Here is a 16,055-nt window from a genome sequence, read left to right as displayed (position 1 = left end):
TTTGCCTTTTTTAATAGTTTGTCCTGAGGCTTTACATAAGAAAACAGTACCCAGGATTTAGTATGCTGCAGTGCCCTCTGGTGATCATGTGGGAGCACAGCAGACAGACAGAGTAATCACTTCAGCTATGCAGTTGCAGAGAAAACAGCATAATCCAGCACATGCAGATACTTTACTATTTAGAATACTTTGTATATTGAGTGGAAAATAAAAAGTCTAAATTTTAGATGCTGCCCAAACAAGAAGCCTCTGTAAATGCATTTGAGTCATCATTCTATGGCAGCTATTCCCAGCCCAGTTCTTGGAGCACACCTGGTCCCATTGAGTTTTCAGGATATTCGCAATGAATATTCATGAGTTATATTTGCATGTAATTGAGGCAGTGTGTGCAAATTTATTTCATGCATATTTATTGTGGATATCCTGAAAAGCTGATGGGGCTAGGAATGACTGCTTTATAGAGCTAGCTTGAGGGGGGGGAGTAAACAGTGCTGGCAAGAAACCAGGCACCAATGTTATAATGTGATCCTTGAAATCAGACAATTTATTAATAACCAATCAGGTTATAAACACACATTAATGTTTCTCAATGAGCCTGCTGGAGCAAATGATCTATACACCTAAAAAATTACACATGACAGGAGCTGAATTCCATAAACTTAGGCAAGAAAAGAAGACAGGAAAGTTAGGGGGGAAACACCTGATTTGAACTCTGGGTACAGCATCTCTGCCCCATTTAATAGGGTCAGAATAGGAACCTGTAGTGACATAGGGTGAAATTTAGCCCTCCTAGCAAGTTCTAGAACTAGATGTTCTGCCAGGGATCAGATTATATTTCTAAACAATTAACTAAACCAGTCTAACCTCCAAATGAAAGACTTGCTTTTCTTGATTCCCAACTATTTATTTCAAATATTAAGTAGCCCCATGAAAGGATTTATTTTTGCCTGTGTGTTTCTTTCTACAAAAGGAAGGATTTCCATAGACTTACAAACTTAGGCCCCCTTTCATCAAGCTGCATTAGGATTTTTTTTTATCGCTGACCGCTGTGGTAAAAGCCGCAACGCTCATAGGAATTCTTTTTACCACAGTGGCTGGAGATTTTTTTTAAAAAACCCTAACGTGGCATAATAAAGGAGGGGAGAGCCTTAGAAAAACTTTTACTTTCTCCTAGTCCAAGGGTAGGCAATTCCGGTCAGGTTTTCAGGATATCCACAGGGAGGCAGTGCATGCAAATCCGTCTCATACATATTCTTTGTGGATATCCTGAAAACCTGACCGGAATTGCCTACCCCTGGACTAGTCAGATAGGAGCCCAGAGAGTATAGAGTAGAATGTGCATTGCTGGAGAGCTGTCTTTGCTGAGGTTGTAGTGAGAACATTTTGGATGTGAATCTCCTGTGCCTTTGAAGAAGTCTTTCATTGAAACAAGTGACCTTTGGCAGGAAACAAATGTTACGGGAAGTATTAGAGCTGATTGTCAGTCATTCTAGTATCAGATGTGTGTTTGTGTGATCACTATTCCACCACTGTTTACAGAAGATTATTTTGGACTGTAATTGTAGATATTTGAAACCATTGATTTAGATATCTTTTAGCTCATTGGAACTGATTTTTGTAATGAACTGGTGAGGTTTTTAGTGTTTCTATGTGAAGGTTTTTGGCTCCTTTTTTCCACAGCTGTGGCACTATTTCACTTTTTTATTTTTAACTGGGGGGGGGGGGTTTCTGTTAGTGCAATTGCTATTGTTTGGATTTGATTATGGCGCAATGATTGCATTTTGATCCTGTAACACCGTCACGCCACTGAACAAATAAATCACTAACAAGCATACAGCACAGGATTCTGAGGGCTGAGATCCTCTCGCTTTTGAATATTTCATTTCATTTGAGGTTCATTATGTCTATCTGCTTTTGTAATGCTACCCAGATTCATTCTGCAACAGATGGTTTGGAGGGTTTTTAATGAGACTTCATGCCTGGTCCCTCTCTGTTCAGATGAAATTAAATGAATCAAAGACAAAACTACTCTGGCTCGGCCCAAAGTTAGCGCACCTGCCCACCCTCTTCACTCTACCCACAGGTCCCGCTCTTCGCCTTGAATTCTCAAGCAAGGTCCTCGGCATCATTATCGATTCCTCCCTCTCCCTAAACGATCACCTGAACTCCTTGGCAAAATCATGTTTTTTCAGCCTCCACATGCTTAGGAAAGTTAGATCCTATTTCCACCAAAAACACTTTACCGTCCTGGTACAATCCATCATCTTATCCAAACTCGATTACTGTAATGCCATTTACCTGTGCCTAACAAAAAAAAGTCTTCACAGACTCCAGCTCATCCAGAATACTGCGGCCAAATTGATTTTTGCTAAACGCAAATTTGATCATGTCTCCCCCTTACTTACCAAGCTTCACTGGCTCCCTGTACTTTCCAGAATTCACTTCAAATGCTCCTGTCTAGCTTTCAAGATAATTCATGGCATCCTTCCGCCACTAATCCCTCTATCCTTCCTCGCCCAAACGCCTGCTACCACCAGATCCGCCCACAGACATAAACTATCCTTCCCCTCTCTACGTGGCATCCCCCACGCAGGCAAACTGGGAAGATCCCTCCTCTCCAAAATCACGGGCCTTTGGAACGATCTCACTATCCCGCTGCGAAACCTGGGCTCCCTCCAGCTGTTCCGGAAACAACTGAAAACCTGGCTTTTCTCTAATATATAACATCTCCTTCCTACTTCCCCCTTTTCATATGCCCTTGTAAACTCTCTCTCCCCTCTTCTTGTATTTTTAAGCTTTGTAAACCGTGTCGAGCTCCGCTTGCGTGGAGATGATGCGGTATATAAACTTAAGGCTTAGTTTAGTTTAGTTTAGTTTAGTGGTACAATTTTTCCCCTGTTCTACCAAAAAAACCTTTGCAGCCGACTAGAGAATGTTGCGAGGTTTACAAGTTTTATTTTTATACCCCTTATATCTTAAGTGGTTTATATTCAGATACTTTATCATATTTCCCTATCTGTCCCGGCAGGCTCAAACTCTATCTATTGTACCTGGGGCAATGAGGGGATTAAGTGACTTGCCCAGGGTCACAAGGAGCAGTGAGGGATTTGAACCCACAATCTTAGGGTTCTAAGGCTGTAGCTCTAACCACTGCGCCACACACTACCTTTACCAAACAGGTTCAGGACAAATGTCAGGAAATTCTGTTTCATACAGCGCGTGGTGGGTGCTTGGAATGCTCTCCCTGAGGAGGTTGTGGAGGAGCCTACTGTACTGGGATTCAAGCGCAAGTTGGATGCACACCTTCTTGCATATCATATTGAAGGATACGGCAAATCCGGGTCATTAAAAAGGAGTACCTAAATGGGCCGCCGCGTGTGTGGATCACCGGACTGGATGGACCTCGGTCTGATCCGGTGAAGGCATTTTTTATGTTCTTATTCCCCCCCCCCTCCCTTTTATTAAACAGTGATAGTGGTTATTAGCGCAGGGAGCCGCGTTGAATGCTTGGTGCTGCTCCCGACGCTCATAGGTTTAGTTAAAAAGGGGGGGATTATTTTTTAACCTGTGTATGCATATTTTTTTTTCTTCATTTAACTGTGTGTGTGTGTGAACTCCACAAAAATGTACCACCGGTTCATTTTATGCAATTTTTCCAAAATTCCTGTGATATTAAATTTTGTAGAAACATAATAGAGTTATGTTCACTAGGAATCCTTCCACAAATCTTTGATAGAGTAAGCTTATTTTTGTGGTTCAGAAGCTGAAGGTAGATGTACTGGAAGATAAATTTTTTCCCTACCTACATTCTAACCCCATGGCTTTTGCTCTTAAGAGATGTCTTCCTCCTGGCTGTTCAAAAGATAGGTACTTTCAGATTTAGAACTGTAGTATTCATATATTTCATGAATAATTATGGCCTCTTTGACCCATATATTAGACTGCAATTAGCATAGACAGCTGGGGAATTATTATATGGTAAAGACTTAATCAGTTCAGGAAGGCATAATTTCACTGCTATCTCATAAATGCATATGAATCTTTACAAAAATTTTGTTTCCCAATAAATATTTGCCCAAAGTGATTCAATATTATCATATGTGCCAACATTTCCAAATAACCCCTCTCTAAGGAAGGGCTGTGGCCAGGGCTGCCATCAGAAATTTCTGGGCCCCTTACTGAGCAATCCTATTGGGCCCCCCAAGCACCCCTTCCCCCTCCCCCGACCCCCCCTTCTTCCATGGGCCGAATACACACATACTTTTCTCTGTCGCCGCACTCTTTGACCAAAAGATTTGTAAGCCTGCAACCATGTCAAGGTAGACTCTTTCAGCAGGGCCCTAACCTAACCTAAACTAAACTAATCTATACCTATCTATTCTAAACTAACATATGTCTAATACTGAACTAATAACAAACTAACAAACATCTGCATAATAAATAACTAATAAATAATAGTGCTAGTAGCTATAATTCACTTTTGAATGTAAAATCTCAGTTAAGGATTTCTTTTGACCTTTGTAGGCCAGAAGTAGATCACAATTGCACAATATTTTTTGTAACAAGTATTAAATGTGTTTTTATAAATACTGTAAGCTTAATAAATATATCAGAAAAAACTACACATCTGAGCGCATATCTAAACATACACATCTGAGCGCATATCTGAACATACACATCTGTATGATCCCATCCTCCTCAGCTTGCCTATAGCTGCATCATGCATGTTAAAAATGTACGATATGTTGATATGTGCACCTTCCTTCCTTCCCATCCATCCTCCTCAGCCTGTCCTTACACATCCACAGCTGCATGTTAATAATGAAGTATATGTTATGATGATAAATAAGTGCATATGAGCACATCATTAACATGCAGCTATGGATGAATATATAATGATGTTATGAGTGTGCACCTCTTCCTTCCCATCCTCCTCAGTATGTCACATACAGCATTTTACATTACACAGACTTTGTGTAATGTAACATGCTATATGTGACATGCTAAGGAGGATGGGAAGGAAGAGGTGCACACTCATAAAATCATTATATATTCATGAATCAATCTGATAATCATCACCACCAGGCTGTGTGTGTTATGGGATGGAGGAAGAAAGGTGCATGTTTAAATTGCGCGGGGACAGAAATCCCACCCGTCCCCGTGAGGACTCACACCCGTCCCCGCGAGGAATCCCTCCGTCCCCGCGAGGAATCCCATCCGTTCCCGCCCGTCTCTATAAACTACAGAAATAGTTATTTCATTTAATTATGCTACTGAATTAAAGGCTCTGGTAGAAACCCATTTAAAAATAAGCAAAAAGACTTTATTAATTTGGAAATATTAATTGGGAAGAATACATACTTTGTAAACGGGTTTCTACCAGAGCCTCTAATGTTTATAAATTTTTATCAACACAACTAATATACTACTTTATCCTGAAGAAAAAAAAAAAAAAAAAAGAATTTTTTTCCTACCTTTGTTGCCTGGTTTCTGCTTTCCTCATGTTCTCATTTAATTCCTTCCATCCACTGTCTCTCTTCTTTCTGCGTCTTCCATTTGCTCTGTTACTGTGCCTCTCCCTTTCTCCCCCCTCCCAAATTGGTCTGGCACCCATCTTCTTACCTCCGCTCCCCCCATAGTCTGGCATCTCTGTCTTCTTCCCTGCCAGTGTCTTCTCCCCACTCTCCCTTCCCCATTTCCTTTCAGCGTCCTTCTCCCCCCCATCTTCCCCATGTCCTGTCAGCATCCTTCTCCCCCCTCTGTCTTCCACATTTGCTTTCAGTGTCCTTCTCCCCCCTGTCTTCCCCATGTCCTTTCAGCATCCTTCTCCCCCCTCTGTCTTCCCCATGTGCTTTCAGCGTCCTTCTCCCCCCCCTGTCTTCCACATGCCCTTTCAGCGTCCTTCTCCCCCCATCTTCCCATGTCCTTTCAGCGTCCTTCTCCACCCCTTTGTCTTCCCCATGTCCTTTCAGGGTCCTTCTCCCCCCTCTGTCTTCCCCATGTGCTTTCAGCATCCTTCTCCCCCCCCCCCCCGTCCTCCCCATGTCCTTTCAGCGTCCTTCTCCACCCCTTTGTCTTCCCCAGTGCTTTCAGCGGCCTTCTCCCCCCTCAGTTTTACCCATTTCCCTTAAGCGTCTTTTCTTCTCCACTTCACCTTTCCTCCCTTTCTCCCTCCCTGCCCCTTACCTTTGTGGCGCTTCCCCACCCGACAGACAACAGAACAGGCCCGGTCCGACAAACCTCCCTGCCCTGTAGCAGCGAATCTAAATTACCTTCTTACAGCAGCTGGAGTATTGAAGCTGCTGTATGAATTTAGATTCGCTGGTACAGGGCAGGGAGGTTTGTCGGCCGGGCCTGTTGTAGGTCGGTTGGGGGAAGCACCACAAGGCTAAGGGGACCTGACCGGATGTGCACACTCCCCCCCATGGCTGCACTGGGGCGGGGCGGGACGGACCACCCCCCCCCCTTTGGTACACAACTGCCTTTTCCCTACCTGCCCTGCCGCAAGCAGCCGACCGGAAGTCTTCCCGATGTCAGCACTGACATCGGAGGAAGGGAGGGCTTTGCTTAAGCCCTCCCTTCGACGTCAGCGCTGACATCGGGAAGACTTCCGGTCGGCTGTGTGCTGCGGCAGGTCAGGTAAAGAGAAGGAGAAGAGACTATGCTTGCGACCCTGGGGGAGCCCGGGTCCCCTGTCAGCTCCGGGCCCCTGAATACAGGACTGGTAGTACTGCCCTGATGGCGGCCCTGGCTGTGGCTCACTGGTTGAGCTGCTGCCTCTACCCAGAGGTTGCGAGGTCAAATCCAAGTGCTGCTCCGCATGACCCTGGGCAAGTCACTTAATCCTCCAGGGCCCACCGCTTTAAAATGCCAAAGCTGCAAAAAGGCAGTATACAAGTCCCCATTCCCTTTCATCAAGTCCAGTATCCCAAAGAGTAGTAACATTCCAGAGCTGAGATTGTGATGTCATAATGCCTCATTCCACCAGTGCATAAGAGCCAGCCTCATCAGTAATATCACAATGGCTAGATTTTCCTATACTCAGCTCACATAAGAATTGCCATACTAGGACAGACTGAAGGTGTGGTTCACTGGTTGAGCTGCTGCCTCTGCACCCAGAGGTTGTGAGATCAAATCCCAGTGCTGCTCCGCATGACCCTGGGCAAGTCACTTAATCCTCCAGGGCCCCCTGCTTTGAAATGCCAAAGCCACAAAAAGGCAGTATAGAATCAACAAATAAGAGCGCAAAACCAGAATAAAACAGAGCCCTTAGACGCCCGTTGGGGGGATTTCTGGTTTACAGGGGATGATGGGTGTTGTATGCTGTTACGAGGGGGGTGGGGTTATTATCAGAGGGTTTTGCTATTCTGCTGATTGTTTGACTGTACTGTTTTGGTACTGTACTGAATTGGTGTGCAGTTCTTTGTTATAAATAAACAATTACAAAAAAAAAAAAAAAAGGCAGTATACAAGTCCCCATTCCCTTTCCCTCAGCACTTGCAGAGCTAGCTCCTATATATATCATCTGAAGCCTGGCTCAAAAGTCTACAACAGCCAATTGTGATTCACATCCCCACTATATAACAGCAAGCATAACGAGCCAGAGGCCTCATTATGAATGTGAAAGAGAGGTCAGTGCTTCACTTGTGGAAAAGATTATAAATATAATGGTAGAGAACAGGCTGCAAGGACAATACTCATCACTGACACAAACTACAAGGCTTTTACATTTCTTTTTTGGGGAGGGGAGTAGAGGCGAGAAATATAAATTGAATCTCCATCGGATAAGTGGAGTGCCAATTGATCTCCAGTTAATTCAAGGACATTGCAAATTTCCCAATAGAGATAAGGAATAGAAAACAAAGGCCAAAACCTGAAAATACAAACTTATGTCTTATTTTCCCAGTTCACAGTCGACAAAGTACCATAAAGTACAGTGTATAAATTAGAGTTAAGGGGCCCCTTTAACATAGCCGCAGTAATGAGTGCCAGCGTGGCAAATGCCTTAAGAATTGAATGGGCTGCGTCATATTTGCCACGTGGGACTTGCTACCAAAGCTTTGTAAAAGGGGCCCAAATAAAGCCATAAGGGAAACTTAGACCTATTTATGGCATGTTCTTCTTCCTCCAGCATCTGCGAAGAACCTTTACAGAAAACTGAACCAATGAACAGTTGTGGAAGCGTATGAGAAACATAGAAACATGATAGCAGATAAGGGCCAAATGGCCCATCCAGTCTGCCCATCCGCAGTAACCATTATCTCTTCCTCTCTCTAAGAGATCCCACGTATCTATCCCAGACTTTTTAAATCACTCATGTCTCATCTTCAGATACTATACAGTAAACCCCTGTGAATTTGCGGTTCGCAAATTGCGGACTCAAGCGGTATTTTCTGACCGCCTCTTCCGAGAACTAAAGTCAGGCTATGCCAATCAGGAGCTGCTTTGATGCGCCAGAGAGCATGTCAAAACAGCTCCTGATTTGTGTAGCCTGACTTCAGTTCCCGGAAGAGGCGGTCAGAAAATACTAAGAATGATCCCGCAGGACATCATCCCTTTTTTTGTTTTCAGCACCCGCCGCTGCCCCTGCAGCCCTCTCCCACCTCCGATCCACTCCTAAACCAAATTTGCAGTTTTTCAAAATTTGCTGGTGCTCCTGGAACGGAACCCCCACGAATTTCGGGGGAGTACTGTATATCGTGGCTGCTAGAATTCAGCACAGTCATCATAAACAGTCGTCACTTTTCATTATTTCTTTATGGAGATTTATGCACCGCCTTTATGAAGAGATTCACCCCGAGGCAGGGTACAGCAGATACAGTTTAACTTAAAACTTACCCTCCCTTTTAGGAATTCTATAAGCGTTGAAGCTGTTACCACTGCGCCCGGCGCTAAAAAACGTACTATGGTTTTCTAAAAAGGGTGGGGGTTAGTTTTGTTAACAGCATAGCAGTAGTAAAATGACCAAATATAAACATAAATAGAAAAAATGAGTTAAACTTGGACCCAACAAATTGAATCCTAATAATAGAACGACCATGAAACAGTATAAAAAATATACACAATTAAAAGCATTGCAGAGCAACCATATAACAGAAATATGATAAATGTCAGTAAAATGCAAACAATACTATAATAGACAGCGTGGAAGAACGTTCAAAATAACAAAATGATTGTTGCCGTTTTCCGGGTCTCGCCATGTCTAGTTAGCTAGAACCGACGTTTCAGCCATCATGCTGTGGCTTTCTTCAGGGTGTGCTGTGAGGTCTGCAGTTTGTCTTTATATTTAGTGGGTTCACTGACCTGATTGAGAACAGGGAGGTCTGTTGGTCATGGTTTGAATTTTGGCGGGAAAGTGCAGAAACATTTTGAAGAACCCTCATATTTAAGGCCAGTTCTGGATTTCTGACAATTCCACACTTTTGTATCACAGTATCTGCAGCATTGATTTCAAATGAGTCATTGGGACTACAAATATTACAAAGCATTTAGGGGGAAATTCCGTATAGGACACCTTTTTCTGCAGCTGCCTAAGAATCGCGTCTGCCCTAAGGGACAGACACCCAAACCCGCCTAAGCAGCCCGATTCTCTAACTGGTGCCCTTGTCACAGGTGCCGGTTAGAGAATCGCACCTGATCCCTTCCCCATCAGCTGATTGCGGCAAGGGAATCCTCCTGCCGCGATCAGCTAAGCGACTGTGGCAGGGAACCTCCAAATCTCCCCCCCATTAACTTGGCCAGCAGGAGAGATGCCCAATTCCTCCCGCTGCCAGCCCCGTACCCCCACTCAACACTGTCCATAGCATGAGGGATGCCAAATCCTTCATGCTGCGAGTTCCGTCATTCCCCTGAACCCCCAACACTTTCAACACCCACCCAACACTCCCCAACACTCATCCGACATTCCCCAACACTACCTAACACATCCTGACACTCAACCGACATTCCCTAATACCTACCTGACACTCCCCAACACCCCAACATCCCCCTGACACCTCCCAAACCCCCTCCCGAACCTTTAGGCGATGGTCAGCAAGAGGGATGCGCACTCCCACTGGCTGGCAACCCGCCTCTTCCAAAATGGCAGGCCTTCCCCTTCCCAGTGCATTCTGGGATGCACCAGGGAGAGGCCTAAGGCTCTGATTGCTATGCGTCTGTAAAAGAGGGGGTTTATGCATAAAGAGTACATGGACTTTATGATAATAAATGTAACTGGTGGTTAATACATACATCTCGCTTCCCTTTTCTGTAAGCTTGAACAAAAGAAATGTTAAGTCATCAGCCACCTGATAATAAAATACCACTCTAATATGGAATGTTCAATGGGAACTGATAATGGTTGGAGATGTGGAATGCAAATAGGAAAAAGAACCTAGTTTTGCACAAAGTAATTAACACTCTTTCCCAAATACAAGAGATGTGAAATCACATATGCCAACAAGAAAATGATAAAATATTCATTTCCAATTTTCTCTGAGCATGCTTATCGTTTACCTTTGCTCTCGCTCTCTTTCTCTCCACACTCATCCATTCTGTAAGTATGAAAACTTTCATTTTTACAAGATACAAGACTCACCATTGACTTACTTCCCCCTCTGTAAGCAAGAGCAGAACCATCTCCTGGAACTCCAAAGAAATACAGGATAGTAAAACTAAACTAAACTAAACTAAACCTTAAGTTTATATACCGCATCATCTCCACAGAAGTGGAGCTCGACACGGTTTACAGGAATTAACAAAGAAAGGAACTCCAATGGAAAGAAGAAGGGCTTGGTAAAAAGGAAGGAAAGAGGGGACTTAGTATAATGGAGAGGGAGGAAGTAGTTACATTTTGGAGAAAAGCCAAGTTTTCAAATGTTTCCTGAAGCGTTGGAGGGAGGTCGAACTTCGAAGATGGGCAGTAAAGCTGTTCCACATCTCGGTGATCCTGAAGAGAAGGGATGTTCCAAATTTTAAGATGCCTTTTAAAGAGGGGAAGGATAGTTTGAATTTTTGAGTGGATCTGGTGGATTTAGGATTCGAGGAGAGCCAGCAACAGATTCAGACACAGGACATCTGGACCCAGTGAGTTCACATTGATCTAGAGTAATTAATAATTCAGGATTTAAATCCATATTTTATCCTGATGCATACTCTTCCCACATAAGATCACAAAAGAAAATATATGTATGTAAATAGTTGCTGTAAGGAATACCTAATCTAATCTAATCTTTAGTTTATATATTGGGTCATCTCCTAGTGGAATTCAACTCGGTTCACATATAATTAAGACTAGAGTACATAGCAGAAAACATAGGAGAAGAAAGAACTAATTAAAAACTAAAGTACATAAGAAAAATAACTATAATATTATCATTTTGTTGAGGCTGTAGTTAAACCATTTACAAATTGCAAGAACAACAAAGTTTTCAGGAATTTACGAAATAATTGCAGCTGGCCTAAAAGCCTAATGGAGTCGGGAAGTTCATTCCAGATCTCTACAAACTTGAAAACAAAAGATCAACTGAGCTAAGAAAGAGAGCTTAGTTTTCCCTTAAGTTTCTGAGTGCACTTTATCTGTGAATATTTCACGGTGCATATTTTCAATGCAGGTTAAGACACTTTCCCCAATACATGTCTATTAGTGAAAGAAAGGCTAGTTTAATCTCTGTTCTCATTCCAAAGTAGATTTGCCATTACTACTTTCAGCCTCAGGAGAACCTCTCTTATCAACTTTAGCTGGACTTCGATGGGATCACCTGAGGTGCCATCATTGAGTCTACAGGAGGGAAAGCAGGTTGATTAATTACACTCACTTGAAGACCCAGCTACTGGGATAGAGAGAGGGGTGACGCCATGCTGTGGGACTCAGGATTGAAGGCAGAAGCCCTGTCTGCCCTTATTCACTACTCTCATGACCAACACATCAGAACCTATAGTTCCACCTCACCATCCCTTCTTTAACGTTTTGAGCCCTAGTTTATGTTTAAAACGATTTTATTAGGTTTTGTACATAAACAGAACAATATCAGCCAGGTCATCAAGCAAGTTACCTAAACATCACTACATTACCCAATGTCCCCCCTCCAACCCCCATCCCCTCCCATACCTCCCACCCTCCCGCCCACCCATGGGAACAGCCTCTAGGAAAGTTAGGTCAATTCAACAATCTACTACGTACAACCGGTGTTAGTGTAGAACAGAAAGGCACCCAGCATTGTAGGTACATTAAACCAGCCTTAGAGTTCATATCAGCAATGGCTAATCTTTCATAACCTGCCAACTGGATCATTTGTGTGCGCCACTGGGAAACCGTTGGCGTGTGAGGAGACAACCAGCATTGGAGAATAGTTTTAAGTCCGACAAAGATGGTCTTTCTAGCAAACGCCGCGGCACCTGGGCGGATGGGCTGCATGGTAAGTTTTAGCGTGAAGAGGTATGTATTAGTAGGTATCCAAACACAGTTCCAGATAGATTGTACATGCAAGCAGATACGTTTCCAGTACGCTTGTATGCCCGGACAGTGCCAAAACACATGACCCAAGGAAGCTCTCGGGGCTGTACATTTCAAGCAACAATCAGTAGGACTGATATGAGCCCGAAACGCCCGGACAGGAGCAAAATAGGCCCGGACCAGGAACTTGTAGTAACGTTCTTTTTCTGCTACTGATAGTTGTAGTTTCATTCCCATAGAAAAGCTCCTTTTTAGCATGTCCACCGAAATAGTAATCTGCAAATCTTGTGTCCATTTAGAGGCCAAAAAAGCATAGTCCAAGTCACCAGCCAATTCTTGTAGAAATCTGTGGTGGAAACGTAGGGGTATGGGTTCCTGAGCAGTGAGGCAAAAGGCTTCCGACAATCTGTCTCGAATAGTTCCAGTCAAGGCCATGTCTGACAAGGTACTGACATAATGATGTAGCTGTTTATATTGGAACCAGTCTACAGGCTTCATTACAGAAGAATCACATAACATTTGGAAAGATTGTAATTGTCCGTTGGATTGCAATATATGAAACAAATAAAATAGACCCCTCCCATTCCACCAGGCCTGGGCTCCCAGATCCATACCCGGGAGAAAGTCTCCATTACCAGCTACCGGGAGATAAGGTGTCATATCAGGTCTAACAGCTAAACGCTTGCAGAGAGTCCTCCACAGCCTACGTAGGGGAAGCAGGAACACATCACCATAGGTATTGACTCGTTTAGGAAGGCACTTAACATGCAACATATAACTGAAATGATATGGAACATGTGCCAAACACTCCACTTCTGTAGCCGTAAAGTGGGATGTTTCACAGAACCAATCATTTAAGTGCCGTAACAAACAAGCCTCATTAAACCGTCCTAAGTGTAAGAGACCTAGACCACCCTGAGAGACAGGTAGAGATAAATTGCGTAGGGTGATCCGGGATTTCCTGCCCCCCCATAAAAATCGAGATAGTGCACGATGATGAAGCCGGATGTGTTTGCTCAACAAAAAAAGTGGCAATGTTTGTAGGACATATAGCCATTGCGGAATCATCATCATGTTGTATAGAGCAATCCTGCCCATTAGTGTCAAGGGATAGGATCTCCAGGCCTGCAACCGTTTTGTAGTTTGGATAAGCAGGGGTGTAACATTAAGTGAATACAGCATGTTTAAGTCTCTCGGTATGTGGATACCTAAGTATCTAATAGAAGACGGGGCCCAAACTAGAGGAAAGGGTCCGGGCCACGTATCGCAAAGCGAGGATTGTAAAGGAAGTACTAGTGATTTTTGTTTGTTTAACGTCAGCCCAGAATATATATGGAATTCATCCAAAATCTCCAATGCCCTTTTCAGGGAACTATGCGGTTGAGCTAGTGTGAGTAATATGTCGTCTGCAAATGCCAGCACTCGTATTTGAGAGGAGCCCTCCGTCAGCCCTACCAAAACATCGTCTTTCAATATGGTTCTTATTAGTGGGTCCAGATAAAGAAGGAACAGTAGTGGGGATAACGGACAACCCTGACGGGTGCCCCTGCCTATGTTAAAGGGTTGTGTCATAATACCATTAATCAGAAGGGAAGCTTTGGGGGAAGAGTATAACGCCCTTAAGGAAGACCCAAACCAACCCCCCACTCCCATGTAGTCCAATACTTCAAATAATGTAATGTAATGTAATGTAATTTATTTCTTATATACCGCTACATCCGTTAGGTTCTAAGCGGTTTGAAGAAAATATACATTAAGATTATAAATGAGAAGTAAGAAGGTACTTAAAAATTCACCTGGTCAAAAGCCTTTGCAGCGTCTAGACTGACCAGTATGCCCGGGTTTGCCGCATGTTGAGCTCTGGACATTGCCAACAACACCCGTCTGACATTCACTACCGAGTGGCGGCCCTGGACAAATCCAGCCTGGGCCTGGGATATCACTTGCGGCAAGAGAGGGGTTAGTCGATTAGCCAACAGACGAGCCAATATTTTTATATCGACATTCAGGAGGGATATCGGTCGGTATGAGTCAACTTCGTCATTGGGTTTGCCCGGTTTAGGGATTAAAGTTATGGTTGCCGTGTTAGAATGGGATGGAAAGCATCCCTTCTCCAATGCCACTACATAATATCCCAGTAGAGACTCACACACCTGCACAGACATCAATTTGTAGAATTCCGTGGAAAACCCATCTGGCCCCGGGGCAGTGTGAGATCTTAACTGTTTAATTGCTTTTTGTATCTCTATGCCTTGAAACGGTCTATTCAATATTGATCTCTGCAGGTCCGTGAATCTAGGCATACCCGCATCTTCCAAATAATCTAGGGCATCAGGGCCCAGAGGTGCAGGAGGGCTAGCATAGAAGTTAGAGAAGTGTTGATAAAACGTCTCAGCTATGTCTGTTGGTTTAGTATGGTAAGTGTGTGTCCCTGTTTTTACTCGGGAAATATAGCGATCTTCCTGCCAATTCTTTGTCAACGTGGCTAACAACCTGCCGGTTTTATTTCCATAACGGTAAAACCTATATTTTCTGTAAAACAACGAGCGTTTGACCCTTTCATGTAGCAATGCATTCAAAGCTACCTGTGCTGAGTGCAGGTCCTCACGTAGCAGATGAGACGGATTTTGTATATATTGGGCTTTCAATTTAGTATATCGCTTCTCTAGCCTAAGAATACCTTGAGCGATTCTTTTGCGGCGGGCTGATACAAAAGAGATTATCCCCCCTCTAAGTACTGCCTTAGCCGTGTCCCAAAATAGATCTGGGGTGTGTATATGTTGCCCATTGGTTTTCAAAAAATCTTCCCAGCAAGAGTGTAAATATGTTTGGAAAGAAGGATCTTCTGCCAGGTACGAGGGAAATCTCCACCGGAAGCTCCCCAAGGGGGGAGCAGTCCAGGATAAATCTAACCAGATAGGACAATGATCAGATATAGCCAATGGTCCAATCGTCGCCTCTATTACTCGAGAGAACAAGGACTCAGTTATCAATATATAGTCTAAACGCGAAAAGGTTCCATGAGCACGGGATTGATGTGTGTAGTCTCGTTCAAACGGGTGAAGCAGACGCCAAGGGTCTACCATACCCAGTGATTTACACAAGAAGGGCAGTCCCCTGGTGTCGGTTGCAGCTGGAGATCCAGACACTCTGGTGCGATCAAGGGAGGCATCCAGGACTTGATTGAAGTCCCCAACCAGTAAAAGAGGAACTGAAGTGTCTCTAAGTCCTAGTGTAATCAACGAATTAATATACGTAGTAGAATAATCGTTAGGCCCATATGTGATCAGGAGTCGGAAGTCAGTACCTTGCAAGGAAATGTGTAATAGTAGCGACCTACCTTCAGCGTCTTTGTGACAGGAAGTGACTACACATTTTAAACCTTTTCGAATCAGCAAGCAAACTCCTGCCCTTTTGCCTGTTGAGGAAGCATGAAAAACAGATCCTACCCATCCCCGCTTCAGCTTTTCATGTTCTCCAGCAGTCAATTTAGTCTCCTGCAAACAGGCCAAGTCCACCTTGAGGCGTTTTAAATGTTGCAAGATTTTGGACCTCTTTACAGGAGATGTTATACTGGCAACATTCCAAGAGATAATTCGGAGTGTATTATCTCCCATGTGTA

Source organism: Geotrypetes seraphini, chromosome 9, assembly GCF_902459505.1.
Source record: "Geotrypetes seraphini chromosome 9, aGeoSer1.1, whole genome shotgun sequence".
Lineage (NCBI taxonomy): Eukaryota > Metazoa > Chordata > Amphibia > Gymnophiona > Dermophiidae > Geotrypetes > Geotrypetes seraphini.
This window is presented reverse-complemented; position numbering follows the sequence as displayed.